The sequence below is a fragment of the Triticum urartu genome, chromosome 1A, assembly GCF_056163025.1.
Source record: "Triticum urartu cultivar PI428250 chromosome 1A, HENAU_Tu73, whole genome shotgun sequence".
In the NCBI taxonomy this organism is placed as follows: Eukaryota; Viridiplantae; Streptophyta; class Magnoliopsida; order Poales; family Poaceae; genus Triticum; species Triticum urartu.
Window position 1 is genome coordinate 47688594 of NC_141873.1, and position 22822 is coordinate 47711415.

The window sequence follows — 22822 nt, forward strand, 5'->3', positions numbered from 1 at the left end:
TGCCAGCTGCAGCCAGGGAGGGTGATACATCAGCTCCTAGATTAGAATAAGCAAAACCTAGAGATGATTAAACAAGCCATCTGACCTAGTCCAAGTTGAGGACAGTTTTACAAAGGAAAGGAGCCCACAAAGTGGCAAATGTGGGCTAGATGTGGGTTATTGCTGTTTTCTGTGTGTGGAAATGGAACGTGGCAGTGACGTGGTGCACATATCATACGAGGTTATAGGGGCATATAAAATGGTATTGCCAGACGTGGAAGATTGCTATCCATTCTTGGAAAGTCCACTGATCCCACATCAAATGGGTCAGGCCAATTTTTCCCAGCTAGCAATGCCCATTTCTTGTTTGATAATAAATGTCCAGCCAGGTCAAAGGATAATAAATGTCCAATCAGGGATTCTATAAGATTTTATACTTCATCAGGTATCTAGTACAAATGGATCAGACAGTAGAGAAAGTCAAGCATACATAATGTAGCGAAACTGTTATTATTCTGCTAAAGAGTAAAATCGAAAGCTTATGGGCTAAGTTGTTGTACAATATTTTCTAGGACAGATGAAGACAGCTTATCTTGCTGCGGGGATTGAACCCTAGAGATTTTAGCCACTGCAATGTTATTTTCAGACAGAGATAGTTTCATATGAAGAATATGGCAACTTCGATGCAGGGAATAGCTATGATAGAAAACAAAGAATCAAGAAACACCCTTCGATCCCATCTTCCACCAGGCAATTACTAAGCCAGTAAACTAGGGAACAAGACAATATTAGCAACATTGTGGTCATGGTATTTTGAGCTTATGATATTGAAGCAAATGCATGATGCTAATCTGTTCCCAAAGCTTTTGATCCACTGATGTGAATGCAAATTCATCGTGTTCTGATAAAACAAAGTATTTGCCTTGGTACAACTAAGACTTGAGTAAAGAAGAGATATCTTTTGGTATTATCTGATATAACCAGCAATGCAACATAATGGCTACAATTCATTTCTTTACTGACACCAGCAAGAATAGCCAGCTGCTTCCCTTATTCATGATTCAGTGCAGAACACATGTATGATGTACCTCAATAAAGAGATCCTTAACTGCATGTAGAAGCCACCTAAACTATAACTAACATGTAGCAGGGCACTTCCACAAACTGCAACATGAAATTGAAGATTTAAATGACAATAGATGACCAAAATAAACTATGCAAATACAAATTGCAGCAGTCAATTATATCATTAGTTGCTTCTTTCACTGTGCTTGTCTGACTAGTTTGTGTCACATATGCTTATCCTGCACACACCATATGCTAGTTGATTGAAAGACTTCGCCCACTAAAAGTCCAGAACGAGTAAATGGTAGTTGACTGAAGCATAAAGTTTGCACACAAATTCTTTTGCAATGATGTTAACATGGAGCAGGAGAAGGAGCTTATTTCCGTTGGAGCTGCATATGCATTCACAGAAAGAGCTGCCAACTATAAACACATTTGAGCTAACGGAACAGGAGAAGGAGCTTATTTCCATTGGAAATCTTGAATGATAATACAACTTCACTGATGAAAGCACATCAACAAACTGGCGTTTTATAGTTCATACTGCCATGCCATGGGAGAATGCAGCGAAGGTTAAATTGTCCACTAGAATAGGGATGCTAATAAGCATTAAAACAGTATCGTTTAACCATCAGCTTGAATTAATCCGCAAAGTTGTGCCAGCATTCTAATTTGTGCTATCATCAGCTAATTCCAAATTGAATCAGCCAAACAGACAAGGGACAGACCTCAATGTTTTGACATGATTGAGTGCAATTTGAGATGTGCTATGGACAACCTGTGGGGTGTTCAGAAGCAGTACAAAGTCTGTTCACAACATCTTTAGAGTGTCTATCGCTATGTGCACAAAGAACATAAGGGGGGGGGGGGGGGGGGGGGGGGGGGGAGGGGGGGACCCAGTAGAAGAACATCAAGATAAAATCAGTACTAGAGGTAGGGCAAGAAAAATGCTGCCGAAACAATAGCCATGATGACATAACATGCTAGACCAAAAAGAACAAACATACCTTGCAATGTCAGGGAGTTCATAAGCTTTGAAAGAGCTTCAGCGACAATGAGTGATTGTGCTCAGCAAGAACCTGAAACCACATAAGTTTCATCAGTCGATTGAAATCAACATTGAGAACCTGTATACTCTGGAAGTCTGAAAGCATTACCTTTTGGAACTTTCTAGCCTCACAGATCACTTAATTGTTCTAAGTCATGTCGGTTGATACCATAAAACTCAAACCACATTGCCAGAAGAGCATAAATCAGTAACTATTACAAATCCCTCTAAGGATTCTAAGGGCATGCTACACATCTCAAAACTGCCAATCTCCACTTGAACTCCTCGGCATATGGAATTATAGAACCACATAGTTACATATCCTACCATAGTTCAGTTTACTAGGGAAAATTATGGAACAGAAGGTACAGTTTGTGCATCCCAATAACATAACTATACTTTCATAGCAAGATACGCTGTTACATGTAGCCCATTTCTTCGTCTCACCAAATTCATGAGCATCTTAGCCAAGTTTGGTCCAATGTCTGAACTATCTCCAAATTCTTCAATCTCCTCCTGAGTTTTCAGAACAAAGAAGGGATCCTGAGGAATAGCTCCACGGACTAAAAGCAAGAAGCGCATTGGCGGCACCTGCAGTTCTATTCCTAAGATTCTCAGAGAGTTCAGAGCCCACAGCAACTCGCAATTATGCACTCACCACGAATGAAATTCCTTTCCTCTTGCATCTCTTCTTTCAGCACCCTTGCTCGACAATCACCGAGGAACACCATGTACTGCACTTAACTACTTTGTAGGTGTGGTCAATAAACAAAAGTACACGGGTTCGACCAGTGGAGGAGCCAGAAAAGATTAGGAGCCGGGGCAAGAAGCACCAAGCAAGTCTCAAGAACTATTAGCCCGGCCAAATCATGCTAAATTCAGCCAGTAACTACATCAAGTCGTAGCTATGTTTAGATGGCAACTCACCGGCGAGCCCGAGCAGCTGCCCCAGGTCGCCGGGTACTGGCTTCGCCACTGGGTTTGACAAGTCTTGGCTTGCTCTGAAGCATGGCTGCTCGGCATAGTTCCTTGACTGCAGTAATTACTTGCCCACTGAAAATGTTGTACTGATAAGATTGATTGACAGCATCAGAGTTGTCCACAAAGGTTCATCACACAAACTCCCTGTATTTGTGGTAAACTGAAATGTTGAGACAATGTTATTCCTCAGTGCCTCGGTGGACGATTCACAATTATCAATGCCATTATTAGTTTCTGCATCAGACACACCCAAAAAACCCAATCTGTCGGAGATGTGAAATGTACCACACATAGGATTAACTTCCCTTCTATCTTTGCCGCTTCCCACGCCACCGCTTGATTCTACATCAGGCAAGAGGATAATATTTAGCCAACCTGCAAAGGACTTAGGGACCCAGACCCTCTGAAAGTACCCAAGAAGTGTCTTCCTACAACTCTCGAGAATTTCTTTTCCACTTGCACAGGAATGGCTAGCTTTGAAGCAGAACTGGCATCACTCCGAGAACACATAATCCAATCATGCCCTTCCTTGGCCAAGTTAATTCTACACTTTACTTAAGGATCTGAATCAACAGATCTCGAAGACTGACTGGCAACTCTCGAGAATCACAGCAAATTTCCCATCTAGAGTAGTCCTCTCAACAAATTATGGCCAGCCCTTCAAGCTCACTACTAAACCAACACCTTCTCCTTGGACAGTCTCCTTGAAAGACACCAATCATTTTGAGACCGCCATTTGGACATTTGGACCTCTGCAAATCTCACACGCAAATTACACAATGCTCCAAACGCATCTCACCAACTGCAGCAAAGACACTGAACAAATGGATCTGCCTGGTTAAGAAGCATAAGCCCTTCCCAATGCACTTTCAGATCAGCCAGTTTGGACGGCCCAACGGCGATCTTAAGAGCTTAGGGACACCTGAAACATCATGCTCAAAAAGGGCCAACAGTTCGTGCATGACAGTGTGGCTGTCTTCAGTAAGTGATTCCGAGGCTCTGGATAGCGAGCACATCCCAGAAGCTATGCTGGCAACTGGCCTCTGACTATCCTAGCATCTCATACTCGTGCGGCAGCTTGACAGCCTGGAAATGCTTGTGCATTGTGTCCCCTTTCACAGGATCATACAGCGGTTATAGCACAAACAATTTCTGCCCTGCATGGAGGACTCTGCCGGAGAACCGCGCAAACACCAAGAACACTGCATTTGTTGCCACTGGCGGCACAATCAGCAGCTACCCCTGGCCCGACCTCCATATCCAGCATCAAACTCGCCATTCTGAATGTCTGGGCAGCAATGAGTTCAGGAGTGCACTCGACAAGCACCTTATCAGTCATGACCACCAAAGCGACAGGCATCCACACCCTCAGCACGGCTTGCAGCACCACCTTCAGCCCTTGCTCTGCATTCTCGCCGGTGAGCAGATCGGCGAAATGCAGCAGGCGAAGAGGGAGGACAAGTGGCTGCCCGGGCGCAGCGCGGAATGGATAGAGTTGACCTCGGGCTCGAGGTCGAGCCTGTTGCGCACGAGTCAAGGCCGGTGGCGCTCGACGAAGGGAATGCCTGCCACGGCGCGGCGCCGCGGCGAGGGTATGGATGTGGACGCCCTCGACGGCGTCGACTTGGCTGAGCGCCGAGTTAGGCCGGAGTGGGCTATGGAAACCCCCCGGAGGTGGTCGGCGGCGGCCGGTAGGGCTTCTTCGAGCTTTAAGTTTGGGAGGGTGGGCTTTGGAAATTATAAACCTCGTGGACTAAGAGCAACTCCACCAATGGGGTGATCTTTCTCATCCGCGGCCGTTTGTTTGGGTTGGCGCGGACAGAAAAGGCGGTCCAACGCACCGACTCAAACGGACGCGCGTCCGTTTTTCGTCCACGGGCGACCCATTCCCGGCCCATTTTTAAGCTTGATTTGCGTCGGCGCGGACACATGACGGACGCGTGCGCTTGCCTACTCCTGTCCCTGGGCCTGCTGGTCTGTGGCACATTGGCCTCCCGTCTCACCCTGCGGCCAACAAAGCAACCCTCCCGTCTCCTCCGTCGCCAACGCCGCCGCCCATTTTTTCCGGCGACTCTTTCAGCTGCCGCCGCCTCCACATCCGCCCAGCAACGCCGCCCCCTCCCCCTCCCTCCCTCCGTCGCCCTCCGCCGCCGTTTTGTCGCCGGGGAGCAAACTGCTTCCCACCTCCGCTTCCCCCACCGCACAGCCGCCCACGACCAAGAAGTCGCCTCGCCGCCCCTGCCACATCCGACCGGCACGCTCCTCGCACGCCGTCACACTCGTCGGACGCCGGCAGGGAAGCTAGCTGGTTCTGTGGGCGCCGCGACTCCCCTCGCCGACCTTCTCCTTCGTCGACGCCCGCAAACTGTTCGACAGTTTGCCAAGGTACGAGATGGACTCCGCCGACGAGTTCTTTTTTCACAAATTCCTTTGCGACTCCGACGACTCGTGTTGGTCCATCACCACCTCAACAGCCAGCGGCCGTCGTTTCGTGGCTCCATTCCGGGCCACCTTCCAGCGTTGAATCACAATCGAGAGAGCGGGCATTTCCTTCTCTGGAAGGACTACTTTGGTACAACAAACCGTTGTTCAAACATCACAAATTCCGTCGCCGGTTCCGTATGAGTAGACATGTTTTTAACCGTATTAGAGAGGGAGTGGTCGGCTATGATGACTACTTCGAGTGCAAAGAAGATGCCGTCGGCAAGATTGGTTTCTCCCTTATCAGAAATGCACTGCCGCCATCCAAATGCTTGCATATGGAGTGCCCGGTGATCTCATTGACGAGTACGTTCGTATGAGCGAGTCTACATGCCTAGAGTCTCTGTATAAGTTCTGCAAGGCTGTGATTGCTGTGTTTGGCCCTGAGCACTTGAGAGAGCTGACAGCTAAAGATACAGCCCGTTTGCTGGCAATGAATGACAGTAGGGGCTTCCCGGGGATGCTTGGCAGCATAGACTGCATGCACTGGGAGTGGAAGAACTGCCCTTCTGTTTGGCAAGGGCAGTATAAGAGACATGTCAGGGCTTGCACTGTCATACTAGAGGCCGTGGCGTCTCAAGATCTCTGGATCTGGCACTCTTTCTTTGGCATGGTTGGATCACACAATGATATTAACGTGCTTCAGCGCTCGCCGGTGTTTGCTAGGCTTGCCGAAGGCAACAGCCCACCGGTGAACTTTACTGTCAACGGCCACAACTACGACAAAGGATACTATTTGAGCGACGGTATCTATCCTCAGTGGACCACTATTGCCAAGACAATACCCAACCCTGTCGGAGAGAAAAGGAAAAGATTTGCCCAAGAGCAAGAGAGTGCTAGGAAGGATGTCGAGCGTGCCTTTGGTGTTTTTCAATCTCGATGGGGTATCGTTCAGTATCCTGCTAATACTTGGAGCACGCAGAAACTATGGGAGGTGATGACTGCTTGTGTGATCATGCACAATATGATCGTAGAAGACGAGCGCCCGAAACGTCTGTACGATCAAGGCTTTCAGTTTCAAGGTGAAAATGTTGTGCCTGAGCATGGAGTAGCGACAACATTTGAGCAGTTCACTCAGTTTCATGAAGACATGCGTGATTGGGAAACTCACGAGCAACTACAAAATGATTTGGTTGAGTATATGTGGACTCATGTTGGCAACCAATAGATTGTATCTTCTTTTATTCGTTTGCAAAACTATGAGAAACATTTTTATTTGTATTTGGCTTGTAAAACTATACTATTTATTTGGGCGGCCAGACTATTTGGCTTGTTTTAACATTTTCATTTCACAATATGTTTGAATGCAAATCAATGTAAAATTCGGCGGCCAGCCGGCCACGCCTGCACATATGGGTCGGTGCATTGGGCGCGCTGCCGACCCATATCAAAAACAGGGCGGCCGGCCGGCCCAAACAGACAAAAAGGGGACGAAATTGCCGTCCGTATGGGTCGGCCCATTGGAGTTGCTCTAACACCTCCTCTACCGGCCCATGTTCGAGGAGAGTAGAAAATGCTTATTGCTACTAAGCATTCTTTTTTGTCTCAAAATAAAAAAACTAAGCATTCTTCTTTCCTCCAAAAAAGTTGAGTTGACAGGCCTTTGTCAAGGAACACTTTTAAAGGATCATATAGCGCAATATGCACAGACGTAACAGGCAAGTACTTGGGGCGTCAGCAATAAAATCCACCTTTTTCTGGAGGCGTTGACATGTAGGGAAGTTTTGGGGGTGTTTGTTTTCAGGGACCTTTTGGTATAGGGACTAGAAAAAGTCTCTTTTAAAGGGGTTGTCAATCCCTTTCGGGATACGGCGCCTCAAGATAGGGAAACATACGTGAGATAATTTTGTAGTAATTTGATAGATAGATTGCAAATAAAATAAATAGAAATAAAACGCAGCAAGGTATTTTTATATTTTTGGTTTAATGAATCTGAAAATAAATGCAAAAAAAAGTAGATCGCAAAGGCAAATATATGAGAAGAAAGACCCGGGGGTCGTAGGTTTCACTAGTGGCTTCTCTCAAGAAAAATAGCAAACGGTGGGTGAACAAATTACTGTTGGGCAATTGACAGAACTTCAAATAATTATGACGATATCCAGGAAATGATCATTATATAGGCATCACATCCAAGATTAGTAGACCGACTCCTACCTGCATCTAATACTATTACTTCACACATCGACCGATATCCAGCATGCATCTAGTGTATTAAGTTCATGAAGAAACGGAGTAATGCAATAAGAACGATGACATGATGTAGACAAGATCTATCTATGTAGAGATAGACCCCATCGTTTCATCCTTAGTAGCAACGATACATACGTGTCGTTTCCCTTTTTGTCACTGGGATCAAGCACCGTAAGATCGAACCCACTACAAAGCACCTCTTCCCATTGCAAGATAAATAGATCAAGTTGGTCAAACAAAACCCAAATATCGAAGAAGAAATACGAGGCTATTATGCATAAAAAAGATCAAAGAAACTCAAATACTTTCATGGATATAATAAGATTGATCTGATCATAAACTCAAAATTCATCGATCCCAACAAACACACCGCAAAAGAGTTACATCATATGGATCTCCAAGAGACCATTGTATTTAGAATTTAGCAAGAGAGAGAAAGCCATCTAGCTACTAACTACGGACCTGAAGGTCTACAAAGAACTACTCACGCATCATCGGAGAGGCACCAATGGAGGTGGTGAACCCCATCCGAGATAGTGTCTAGATTGGATCTGATGGTTCTGGACTCTGCGGTGGCTGAATGAATATTTCATCGACTCCCCTAGGGTTTCTGAAATATTGGGGTATTTATAGAGCAAAGAGGCGGTCCGGGGGGGACCCTAGATGGGCACAACCCACCAGAGCGCGCCTGGGCCTCCTGGCGCGCCCTGGTGGGTTGTGCCCCCCTCGGGGCACCCCCCAAGCGCAGCCAGGGCCCATTGCGTTCCTTCTGGCCCATAAAAAATCTCTATGGAGTTTCGTGGCATTTGGACTCCGTTTGATATTGATTTTCTGCGATGTAAAAAACATGAAAAAACAGCATCTGGCACTTGGCACTATGTCAATAGGTTAGTACCAAAAAATGATATAAATGATTATAAAACATCCAAGAGTGATAATATAACAACATGGAACAATAAAAAATTATAGATACGTTGGAGACGTATCAGCATCCCCAAGCTTAAATCCTACTTGTCCTCAAGTAGGTAAGTGATAAAAATAGAATTTTTGATGTGGAATGCTGGCTAACATGTCATATCATATTCTTTTCTTTATAGCATGGACATTTGGACTTTTTATGTGATTCAAAGCAACAGTCTAGTTTTGACACAATAATTTAGATACTCAAGCATATCAAGAAGCAACCATGTCTTTCAAAATATCAACGCTAAAATAAGTTATCCCTAGCCCATCATGCTCAAACATTGATCCATTCATGAAACACACTCAAATATTTGCTACACCCAATACCTTAAGTACAATCATCTTGCCTGATAGTTGGTGCTTTTGTAAGAGAGGATGGAGACTCAAATTCAAAATAAAAATTGCATACAGTAAAAGAAAGTCCTTCGGAGGGAAGTAGGAATTTGTAGAGGTGCCAGAGCTCAAAGGGAAAAAATCAGAGATAAAAACATTTTGGGAGGTGTATCCATCCCACCAATGAAAACGACTTAGAGTTCCGAACACTTTCCATGCTAGATATATCATAGGCGGTTCCCAAACAGAAAATAAAGTTTATTCCTTTTTCCACCATACTTTCACTTTCCATGGCTAGCCATATCCACGGTTGCCCACCATATCAACACTTTCCGAGGAATTTATTATTTGATAACATAAAGTAAATTCATTTTTGCATTTCGGGACTGGGCATTCCTAAAACCATTGCCTTACTCTCATGCAATGACAAGGGAATAAACACTCATCATGAGAATAACACATCTAGCATGGAAAATATTAGCGCTCCGCAAGTGAAACAAACACACAAAAGAGAAGTTTATTTTGAAAATTAGAGATGGCACATGCAAATTTGCTTAGAACGACAAAAGAATACCTCATATAGATAGATATAGTGGACTCATGTGGCAAAATTGGTTTAAAGGATTTTGGATGCACAAGTAGAGATCATACTTAGTGCAAAGTGAAGGCTAGCAATAGATTGAGAAGCGACCAACCAAGAAACGAATAATCTCATAAGCAAGCATTAAGCATAAATAACACCGAATAATGCCCCACAAGTAGGATATAATTTCATTGCATGACTATTGACTTTCGTACTTGCATAGGGAATCACAAACCTTAACACCAATATTATTACTAAAGCATAATTACTCATCAACATAACTCACATATCACATCATCATATCTCAAAACTATTACTAAGAATCAAGTTTATTTTGTCCAATGATCTTCATGAAAGTTTTTATTATATCCTTCTTGGATATCTATCACTTTGGGACTAATTTTCATGTGTTGCTTTTCATAAGCTCAAACAAATATAAGTGAAGATCATGAGCATAATTTTTCTTTTTATTTCTCTCAAAATAATTTAGGTGAAGCAAGAGAGAATTTCTTGAAAATTTTACTAACTCTCAAATAAATCTAAGTGAAGCAAGAGACAATTTCTTCAAAAATACTAAGCACACCGTGCTAAAAAAGATATAAATGAATCACTAGAGCAAGTCCATTGCTCATAAAAATTTAAGTGAAGCATAGAGAGCAATTCTAACAAGTCATGACATAATTTTGGCTCTCTCAAATAGGTGTGTCTAGAAAGGATTGATGACTTAAAACACAAAATGAAACAAGCAAAGACTCATATCATACAAGACGCTCCAAGCAAAACACATATCATGTGACGAATAAAAATATAGTTTCGAATAAAATACCGATGATCATTGGAAGAAAGCGGGGATGCCACTCAGGGGCATCCCCAAGCTTAGTTGGTTGCTCATTTTTGGATAATAGCTTGGGATGCCAGGGCATCCCAAAGCTTAGGCTCTTCCATCCTTCCTTCATCCATCGTAAGATAACCCAAAACTTGAAAACTTCAATCACACAAAACTCAACAAAACCTCCATGAGATTCGTTGGTGTAAGAAAGCAAACCACTACTATAAGTACTGTATAAAACCAATTCATATTTTGTTTTTAAAGGGTGTAGTGTCAGCAGATGGAGATGGTAAACGTAGCTCTGGAGTTGATGATCTCGCTCGCAATGAACCACTATCCCAGGTGATTGCTTTAACTTCGTGGTGTCATATGTGGTTGCATGTTGCATATGGTGTCTAGCTTGTATTCGAAAGGCTGAAGTTGGTCTTTATTAAGATAAAGAAAGATATTTTTACATGAACCACCATCCCGGGAGCACCAGAAGACAAATAGCTAGTCAGGGCACTGGCCGAGCCAGTGACAAGCCCAGCACAAACAGGCATCACCTGGAAGCCAACTAAAAAGCCACGATGGTGGAGAAGCAGCCCGCCTCCCACCAGGCTCTCAGGTCCTAGATGATCATGCTCACCACTCCAGCCGGATGTCTAGCTTGTATTGCTTCCAAATTGGTTAAATTGCATCTGCTTAGCTTACACATTATACCTTTGAATATGACATGCCTTCCTGTTTTTGGTACATGCTTTTACATCTATCTATTAACCATGTCCTTACATCAAACTAATGTTCTTGTGTATCCCTCATCAATCACTTATGATGAGGTAATCAGGCCAGTGGACTACTGTGAGTCAAGATTCTCATTTAAAGAATGCAGCGTCAGCCTCCCGATATGATTCTCAAGAAATAGCAAGGCTAGATGAAGATAGTGAACGTAGCTCTGTAGTTGATTACCGTATTTCCCCTACACGAGCATCGCAGGTGCCTACTCTAACTTGGCAGCGTGATATGTGGTTGCATGTTGCATATGGTGTCTAGACTGTAATTCTTCCAATCTGGTTAAATTGCATGTGCTATTTTGCTTAGTTTATACTCCCTCCGTCCCAAAATATAAGAACGTTTTTGACACTAGCGTAGTGTCAAAAACATTCTTGTATTTTGGGATGGAGGGAGTACATTATACCTGTTAATGTGACATGCCTTCCTATTTTTAGTACATAGTACATCTGTCTATTAAGCATGTCCTTACATAAAACTATTGTTTTTTGTATCCCGCATGAATCAATATGACAAGACACCTTTAGTATATGCAGTGTGATATTAGTTGCATCTTTCATATGATTTATAGCATGTGCTGCTTCTAATTTGTTGAAATGCCATTTATGATGGGACGCTTTTAACTTGGCTGAGTCGTATTGGTTGCATCTTTCATGTGGTGTCTAGTTTGCATTGCTTCTTATTTGTTGAAATGGCTTCTGCTTAGTTTACACAAACAGTTGTGAATATGCCATGCCGTCCTATTTTTCATACATATTCCATCCTGATATCATGTGTTGCCTTACATCAAAGTAGTGATTGTTAGTACACTACAACAAAAATGCCACGTAGAGACGCTAAATGTAGGTGTTAAAGACGCACTAAATCATCTCTAGCTGATTTTAGAGTCGCTCACTAAAGCGTCCTAGGAGCGTCTCCTCACGCACCGTCTCAAAGACAATTGAGACGCGGAGGAAGCGTGTCTACACGAAAATGAGACGTTTAAGAGCGTCCTTACAAAGCGTGTCAACATGGATATGAAACGTTTTAAGAGCGTCCCAAAAACGTGTGTCAGCATGGATACGAGGTGTTTTGAGAGAATCTTTATGCCCCTAGGGATGCTTTGATAAATTCATGCTAGATGCAACTTCATATATCCTCTTTCTATTGTGTAATTTTTTTAATCAACTGCGCTTAATAGAATTACTTGCTCCTATGAAATACTTGGATTCTCATTTACATATCAGAAAATATTCAAAAATTGTATGGCATGGCACAAAATAATAACATTGTATTACTGAGAGTAGTAGTAGTAGCTTACAAACTTAATTGTAGACATCACCTATGAACAATTACATGTCACAAAGTAGGTGAAACATATCTATATGATTTTTTGTTTCTACATGCTGATAATGGAACAATGGTTCCTTGCTTTCTCTGCTTCTCTAGTTCATCCTTGTGGCAACTGCCTTCAAAATCCGCACATAGAAGTTTTTCTGCCAAGAAAGCCCAATGAGATATACATAAATTTACTGGAACTTCTATCAGTAAGTTTTCATTTGCTGAACATACAGCCATAAGAATAGAGAAGAACGGTATTACATATACCACATGAGTAAACATGCACTTCAGAATTTCAATCTAGCCGTGTAGATTTCATGTGCCCATATGAAATATAGATACATAGGCTGCGTTCGGTTTCTCTCCACTCCTTTAACTCCGCTCCCGGAGGGGAACACACTTTAGCCTAAATTGCCGGAGCTGCCAAAACCCAGCTCCCCAACTCCGCGGAGTGGGGAAGTTCCAAACATGGCCATAATGTATTAAGAAGAAAATGATTATGTCATCGATAGATTGGCCAAGGTGAGAATGCTTGAAGTGTATTTGTTAGAAAAATAACAATTAACTAAGTAAGTATTACCATACGAAGCACATATATTGTAAAGAAATAACAGCAGCTTAACATACAGGGACTGAATTCTAATGGTTGTTGACACTGATAATCTCTAAGCCTTAATACTAGCTCTACTTATTAAGGGGGCGGGTTACCATAAAAAATACTGAATTCTCATGGTAGTTCATATTAATTATCTTCAGTCTAACACAATATCTACGTATTTAAGCGAGCATGATACCATTTAGCTGCTCTAGACATAGTGCAACACACGTGATTAAATCTTACCAAACATGATAATATATCCATCCACGGTGCTCTTTATCAGATAACAGGAGAAAAGTTTCTGCAGGTGAGAAACTGCATGTATGTGTTGATCTCTTCGTTTAGAGTAGAAGCCATATTAATTCTAAGAAATGTTAGAACGTGGGTGCAAAGCTCTTAATTTTAGTTATGGGAGGGGAGGAGGGTGAAGGTGATTTGATAGTTGATACACGAGCATTATTAACTGCATGAAAAAGAAAATGTGTTAAGAACACTGACCATCTTATTCTATCAGGATATTCTCAGAGGCTTTTTATCAAGAACCTGCATACGTGAGTGCCAATAATTTGGGAGCAAACAACGAAGAAAGCTATGTGTAAGATCGACTTTAAATTGTAGTAGTCTAAATGTTTAATCAGTAAACAGACGAAAGTTCAGAAAAAAAACCCCGACAAAGCAGCGTTGTCCTATCTTAATAGGATAATCTAAATTACAATGTCAAGATTCTCCTCCACACTTAAGTACGCATCATGGGAGCAGCTCCAATTCTTACTTGGAACGAATTGATAGAAAAACTAAAATAAAAAAGTAGATCGACTCACATATAAATGAACTTGCCGCCTTGCTGCTGGTCGACAGTGGCAAGCACGAGGTCAGCCTACCTGATGGAAACGAGCTTCACATGGCGGAGGACACTTGGAGGATTTTTTGGTCGCAAGACGTCGGGTTCTTAGAGACAGAGGATGCCGGCGAGCAAATGGAGGGCCGGGTGGGAGTCGTCACAGGAGTAACATTGATGCAGTGGGCGACCAAGTAAAACCGCAACATACAGAAAGGTGGATCTCAATCTTAGTATGAACGACAAGGACAGCGAACATACAAATAAAAGAGTGCCTAACTGATCAATACCTTTTGTCCTCCTCGTCGATCTTGTTCATCTTCTACCATGTTTCCTGTCGGGTCGTATGTCACTACAATCTCAGTAGGAGAAGGTGCGATGTCCAGTTCGGATCTGTTGCCCACTCCGCCACCTGTCATCTTCCCTTTCAGCCGGAGTGCACCGTGTGCCGGAGCTGCAGGTCGAGGCGGCCGGAGTGGGGCTGGGCCGCCGCCTGGAGGCCGGCGTCCCCGGGCCTGCTGTTGGATGCCGACGGACGAGGGGGGTGGACCTGCTACAGCGAGTCTGAGCTTCTGAGGTGAGGAGGAGCAGGATCTTGGCAGAGGCGGCGGTGTGGCATGGCGGTGCTAGGTTTAGGCTAGAGATCGCACCCTTTTTACATGGTAGTTACTACTTTCTTGGGACATCTCGCACGATGGGGGATTATGGTGATGGTGGTGGAGCAAGATATTCTGAACCACCGGGATCTTTTTTTTAATTGGAATCAAGGGACGATGTCCTTTGCGCCTCATAAATCGTCCCTATGCACAAAGTGATTTTGAATAATGAGATGTATATACAAGCGTCAACACGAAAACGTCCTTACATGCCTATTTTGTTGTAGTGGTACCATACACGAATGAGTTCTGAAGAGTGAATTGTATTGCTTTTTCTTGTCGGTTTTACTTGACAATTCAGAATCAATAAAGTGGAGGTAAAGTAGCAAGACAACGGATAAAGTTGCTCCTTCCAAACGAAGAGCCTCTACAGATTCTACTCCGCCACCCCAAGAAGATTTGCAAGACAACACATGCATAGACACTCAACGTAGTTGTGCTGATGATGAGCACGTCTCCCCTAGTGCACCATCACAGGTGCTCCCTCTAACTTGGCACTGTTATATGTGGTTGCATATTATGTATGATGTCTAGCTTGTATTGCTTCTAATTTTATTGAATTCCATCTGCTTACTTTACACATTTATACTTGTGAATAAGACACGTGTTCTACTACCTCTTGAGCATGCGATGGTTTTCCCTTGAAGAGCAAAGGGTGATGCAGTAAAGTAGCGTAAGTATTTCCCTCAATTTTGAGAACAAAGGTATCAATCCAGTAGGAGACAACCCATAAGTCACCTAGTACCTGCACAAACAATTAAGAACCTTGCAACCAATGCGATCAAGGGGTTGTCAATCCCTTCACGATCACTCGCAAGAGTGAGATCTAATAAAGATAGTAAAGTAAATATTTTTTGTATTTTTGTTGTATAGATTGGAAAGTAAAGATTGCAAAATAGTAAACGAGATGCGATGAAAATAAAAGAGATGCAAATATAATAAGAAAGAGACCCGGGGGCCATAGGTTTCACTAGTGGCTTCTCTCAAGATAGCATGTATTATGGTGGGTGAACAAATTACTGCCGAGCAATTGATAGAAAAGCGCATAGTTATGAAGATATCTAAGGCAATGATCATGAATATAGGCATCACGTCCATGTCAAGTAGATCGAAACATTCTGCATCTACTACTATTACTCCACACATTGATCGCTATCCAGCATGCATCTAGAGTATTAAGTTCATAATAATGAAATAACGCATTAAGCAAGATGACATGATGTAGAGGGATAAACTCAAGCAATATGATATAAACCCCATCTTTTTATCCTCGATGACAACAATACAATATGTGCCTTGCTGCCCCTACTGTCACTGGGAAAGGACACCGCAAGATTGAACCCAAAGCTAAGCACTTCTCCCATTTCGCCCTTCGACAGATCGCCGGAAAAGGCCCCAAGATAGGATCTCGCGGGTACAGAAGGTTGCAGCGCTGGAAAAGTGGTTTCGTGGCTGTCTCCGATTGATCTAGGGTATAAGAGTATATATAGGCGAAAGAAGTACGTCGGTGGAGCTACGAGGCGCCCACGAGGGTGGGGGGCGCGCCTACCCTCCTGGGCGCGCCCTCCTGCCTCGTGGCTACCTCGTGGCGTTCCAAACTTCAACTCCAAGTCTTGTGGATTGCCTTCGGTCCAAGAAAGATCATCGCGAAGGTTTCATTCCGTTTGGATTCCATCTGATATTCCTTTTTGCGAAACTCTAAAATAGACAAAAAACAGAAACTGGCACTGGGCCTCCGGTTAATAGGTTAGTCCCAAAAATAATATAAAAGAGCATATTAAAGCCCATTAAACATCCAGAACAGATAATATAATAGCATGGAACAATAAAAAATTATAGATACGTTGGAGATGTATCAAGCATCCCTAAGCTTAATTCCTGCTCGTCTCCGAGTAGGTAAATGATAAAAATAGAATTTTTGATGTGGAATGCTACCTATCATAATTATCAATGTAATTTTCTTTATCGTGGCATGAATGTTCAGATCCGAAAGATTCAAAACAAAAGTTTAATATTGACATAAAAATAATAATACTTAATAAAGCAATCATGTCTTCTCAAAATAACATGGCCAAAGAAAGCTATCCCTAAAAAATCATATAGTCTGGCTATGCTCTATCTTCATCACACAAAATATTTAAATCATGCACAACCCCGATGACAAGCCAAGCAATTGTTTCATACTTTTGATGTTCTCAAACTTTTTCAATCTTCACACAATACATGAGCGTGAGCCATGGACATAGCACTATAGATGGAATAGAATGGTGGTTGTGGAGAAGACAAAAAGGAAGAAGATAGTCTCACATCAACTAGGCGTATCAACGGACTATGGAGATGCCCACCAATAGATATCAATGTGAGTGAGTAGGGATTGCCATGCAACGGATGCACGAGAGCTATAAGTGTATGAAAGCTCAAAAAGAAACTAAGTGGGTGTGCATCCAACTCGCTTGCTCACGAAGACCTCGGGCAATTTGAGGTAGCTCATCATTGGAACATACAAGCCAAGTTTTATAATGAAAGATTCCCACTAGTATATGAAAGTGACAACATAGGAGACTCTCTATCATGAAGATCATGGTGCTACTTTGAAGCACAAGTGTGGAAAAAGGATAGTAGCATTTCTCCTTCTCTTTTTTTCTCTCATTTTTTTATTTGGGCCTTTTCTCTTTTTTATGGCCTCTTTCGTTTTATTCGTCCGGAGTCTCATCCCGACTTGTGGGGGAATCATAGTCTCCATCATCCTTTCCTCACTGGGACAATGCTCTAATAATGAAGATCATCACACTTTTATTTACTTACAACTCAAAAATTACAACTCAATTATTAGAAAAAATATGACTCTATGTGAATGCCTTCGGCGGTGTACCGGGATGTGCAATGAATCAAGAGTGACATGTATGAAAGATTTATGAATGGTGGCTTTGCCACAAATACAATGTCAACTACATGATCATGCAAAGCAATATGACAATGATGAAGCGTGTCATAATAAACGGAAAGGTGGAAAGTTGCATGGCAATATATCTCGGAATGGCTATGGAAATGCCATAATAGGTAGGTATGGTGGCTGTTTTGAGGAAGGTAAATGGTGGGTTTATGATACCGGCGAAAGTTACATGGTACTAGAGAGGCTAGCAACGGTGGAAGGGTGAGAGTGCGTATAATCCATGGACTCAACATTAGTCATAAAGAACTCACATACTTATTGCAAAAATATATTAGTTATCAAAACGAAGTGCTACGCGCATGCTCCTAGGGGGATAGATTGGTAGGAAAATACCATCGCTCTTCCCCGACCGCCACTCATAAGGAAGACAATCAAAAAATAAATCATGCTCCGACTTCATGACATAACGGTTCACCATACGTGCATGCTACGAGAATCACAAACTTTAACACAAGTATCTCTTAAATTCACAACTACTCAACTAGCATGACTCTAATATCACCATCTTCATATCTCAAAACAATCATAAGGAATCAAACTTCTCATAGTATTCAATTCACTTTATATGAAAGTTTTTATTATACCCATCTTGGATGCCCATCATATTAGGACTAATTTTATAACCAAAAAAAATTACCATGCTGTTCTAAAAGACTGTCAAAATAATATAAGTTAAGCATGAGAGATCAATAATTTCTATAAAATAAAACCACCACCGTGCTCTAAAAAGATATAAGTGAAGCACTAGAGCAAAATTATCTAGCTCAAAAGATATAAGTGAAGCACATAGAGTATTCTAATAAATTCTGATTCATGCGTGTCTCTCCCAAAAGATGTGTACAGTAAGGATGATTGTGGTAAACTAGAAATCAAAGACTCAAATCATACAAGACGCTCCAAGCAAAACACATATCATGTGGTGAATAAAAATATAGCCTCAAGTAAAATTACCGATAGACGAAGACGAAAGAGGGGATGCCTTCCGGGGCTTCCCCAAGCTTAGGCTTTTAGTTGTCCTTGAATTTTACCTTGGGATGCCTTGGGCATCCCCAAGCTTAGTCTCTTGCCACTCCTTATTCCAAAATCCATCAAATCTTTACCCAAAAACTTGAAAACTTCACAACACAAAACTTCAACAGAAAATCTCATGAGCTCCGTTAGTATAAGAAAATAAACCACCACTTTAAGGTAATGTAATGAACTCATTCTTCATTTATATTGGTGTTAAACCTACTGTATTCCAACTTCTCTATGGTTCATACCCCCCGATACTACTCATAGATTCATCAAAATAAGGAAACAACACACAAAAATAGAATCTGTCAAAACAGAACAATATGTAGTAATCTGACTTATTCGAATACTTCTGGAACTCCAAAAATTCTGAAATAAATTGGTGGATGTGAGTAATTTGTCTATTAATCATGTGCAAAAATAATCAACCTAAAATCACTCTCCAGTAAAAAAAATGGCAGCTAATCTCGTGAGCGCAAAAGTTTCTGTTTTTTATAGCAAGATCGCAAAGACTTCACCCAAGTCTTCCCAAAGGTTCTACTTGGCACAAACACTAATTAAAACATAAAACCACATCTAAACAGAAGATATATGAATTATTTATTACTAAACAGGAGCAAAAAGTAAAGAACAAAAATAAAATTGGGTTGCCTCCCAACAAGCGCTATTGTTTAACGCCCCTACCTAGGCATAAAAGCAAGAATAGATCTATGTATTGTAATCTTCTCCCTTTTGATGATAAAGAGACAATTTCATATCTAAAGCACTTATCTTTATATTTTGTGAGAGTACGTGGCCGTTAATGGTAGAAGAAAGATTAAGCACACTACGGAAATTTGTATCTAAGCTAGCCTTCATCTCTTTGATAATTTCATTTTGATAAAAACACAATAGAGAGGTGGATTCAACCTTTTCACTCATGGGGTGCCCAAATATAGCTTTCATCTTTTCATAGGTATCGATGGCATCCCCCTCAAGAAAACCTTCTTCAAAAATAGAATCCAAAATTTGCTTGAAAGAAGAAGGTAAGCCAACATAAAAACTTTTTAAGTAAATCTCGATTTGATATTGGGGCGCATAGCTGGATCAGATCCTTAATAGCCTATCCCAAGCATCTTTCAAAGATTCATCAAGCAAATAACGAAAAATTCCAGGGTCATCTTCATAAAAATTATTCAAACTCTCATCGATACTCCCGGTAGGTCTTTCCATAGCATCATTATTTATGAGCTTAGAAAGGACAGAGGGACTATCCAAAGTATTAAAACCCGAGAGAAAACCCTTAGCCCCTTTTGGTTCGGCCATGGCGATAGAAAGGCAAAGGTTTTAAAAAATCGTTATCGAAGCGAGGAAGAGGAAAATGAGAGGCGAATGGCAAATAATGTAATGCGAGGGAGAAGAGTTTATGATGGTTACTTGGTATGTCTTGACTTGGCGTAGATCTCCCCGGCAACGGCACCAGAAATCCTTCTTGCTACCTTTTGAGCATGTGTTGGTTTTCCCTTGAAGAGGAAAGGGTGATGCAGCAAAGTAGCGTAAGTATTTCCCTCAGTTTTGAGAACCAAGGTATCAATCCAGTAGGAGAAAACACACAGGTCACCTAGTACCTGCACACACAATCAAGAACCTTGCAACCAACGCGATAAAGGGGTTGTCAATCCCTTCACGGTCACTCGCAAAAGTGAGATCTAATAAAGATAGTAAAGTAAATATTTTTGGTATTTTTGTTGTATAGATTGGAAAATAAAGATTGCAAAATAGTAAACAAGATGCGATGAAAATAAAAGAGATGCAAATATAATAAGAAAGAGACCCGGGGGCCATAGGTTTCACTAGTGGCTTCTCTCAAGATAGCATGTATTACGGTGGGTGAACAAATTACTGCCGAGCAATTGATAGAAAAGCGCATAGTTATGAAGATATATAAGGCAATGATCATTAATATAGGCATCACGTCTGTGTCAAGTAGATCGAAACGATTCTGCATCTACTACTATTACTCCACACATCGACCGCTATCCAGCATGCATCTAGATTATTAAGTTCATAAGAACGGAGTAACGCATTAAGCAAGATGACATGATGTAGAGGGATAAACTCAAGCAATATGATATAAACCCCATATTTTTATCCTCGATGGCAACAATAAAATACGTGCCTTGCTGCCCCTACTGTCATTGAGAAAGGACACCACAAGATTGAACCCAAAGCTAAGCACTTCTCCCATTGCAAGAAAGATCAATCTAGTAGGCCAAACTAAACCGATAATTTGAAGAGACTTGCAAAGATATCAAATCATGCATATAAGAATTCAGAGAAGAACCAAATAATATTCATAGATAATCTTGTTCATAAATCCACAATTTATCGGATCTCGGCAAACACACCGCAAAAGAGTATTACATCGAATAGATCTCCAAGAACATCGAGGAGTACTTTGTATTGAGAATCAAAGAGAGAGAAGAAGCCATCTAGCTAATAACTATGGACCCGAAGGTCTGTGGTAAACTACTCACGCTTCATCGGAGAGGCAATGATGTTGATGTAGAAGCCCTCCGTGATCGATTCCCCCTCCGGCAGATCGCCGAAAAAGGCCCCAAGATGGGATCTCACAGGTACAGAAGGTTGCGGCGGTGGAAAAGTGGTTTCGTGGATCTCTCTGATCGATCCAGGGTATAAGAGTATATATAGGTGAAAGAAGTACGCCGGTGGAGCTACAAGGGACCCACGAGGGTGGGCAGCGCGCCCTCCTGCCTCGTGGCTGCCTCGTGGCGTTCCAAACTTCAACTCCAAGTCTTTTGGATTGCTTTCGGTCCAATAAAGATCATCGCGAAGGTTTCATTCCATTTGGATTCCGTTTTATATTCCTTTTTGCGGAACTCTAAAATAGACAAAAAACAGAAACTGGCACTGGGCCTCCGGTTAATAGGTTAGTCCCAAAAATAATATAAAACAGCATATTAAAGCCCATTAAACATCCAGAACAGATAATATAATAGCATGGAACAATAAAAAAATTATAGATACGTTGGAGACGTATCATGTTCCTATTTCTAGAGCATACAATATATGTCTATCGCACCATGTTCTTACATCAAAGTACTTGATAACCCACAAGTATAGGGGACCGCAACAGTTTTCGAGGGTAGAGTATTCAACCCAAATTTATTGTTTCGACACAAGGGGAGCCAAAGAATATTCTCAAGTATTAGTAGTTGAGTTGTCAATTCAACCACATCTGGAAGACTTAATATCTGCAGCAAAGTAGTATGGAAGTAACGGTAAAGGTGGCAAAAGTAACAGTAGTAGTTTTGTAGTAATTGTAACAGTGGCAACGGAAAAGTAACTAAGCAAAGATCAATATGTGAAAAGCTCGTCGGGAATGGATCAATGATGGAGAATTATGTCGGATGCGATTCCTCATGCAACAGTTATAACATAAGGTGACACAAAACTAGCTCCAGTTCATCAATGTAATGTACGCATGTATTCCGAATATAGTCATACGTGCTTATGGAAAAGAACTTGCATGACATCTTTTGTCCTACCCTCCCGTGGCAGCGGGGTCCTATTGGAAACTAAGGGATATTAAGGCCTCCTTTTAATAGAGTACTAGACCAAAGCATTAACACATAGTGAATACATGAACTCCTCAAACTATGGTCATCACCGGGAGTGGTCCCGATTATTGTCACTTCGGGGTTGTCGGATCATAACACATAGTAGGTGACTATTGACTTGCAAGATAGGATCAAGAAATCACATATATTCATGAAAACATAATAGGTTCAGATCTGAAATCATGGCACTCGGGCCCTAGTGACAAGCATTAAGCATAGCAAAGTCATAGCAACATCAATCTTAGAACATAATGGATACTAGGGATCAAACCCTAACAAAACTAACTCGATTACTAAAGAAAATATGCCCTAGAGGCAATAATAAAGTTATTATTTATTTCCTCATATCATGATAAATGTTTATTATTCATGCTAGAATTGTATTAACCGGAAACATAATACATCTGTGAATACATAGACAAACATAGTGTCACTAGTATGCCTCTACTTGACTAGCTCGTTAATCAAAGATGGTTGAGTTTCCTAGAATGATGTGATTGACTCGACCCATTCCGTTAGCTTAGCACTTGATCGTTTAGTATGTTGCTATTGCTTTCTTCATGACTTATACATGTTCCTATGACTATGAGATTATGCAAC

At 41.7% G+C, this 22822-nt stretch overlaps 1 pseudogene; it reads right to left on the reverse strand.

Moving 5' to 3' along the window:
• Positions 1–2227: 2227 nt before the first annotated feature.
• Positions 2228–4412, reverse strand: LOC125532674 (uncharacterized; annotated as a pseudogene).
• Between the last annotated feature and the right edge of the window lie 18410 nt (positions 4413–22822).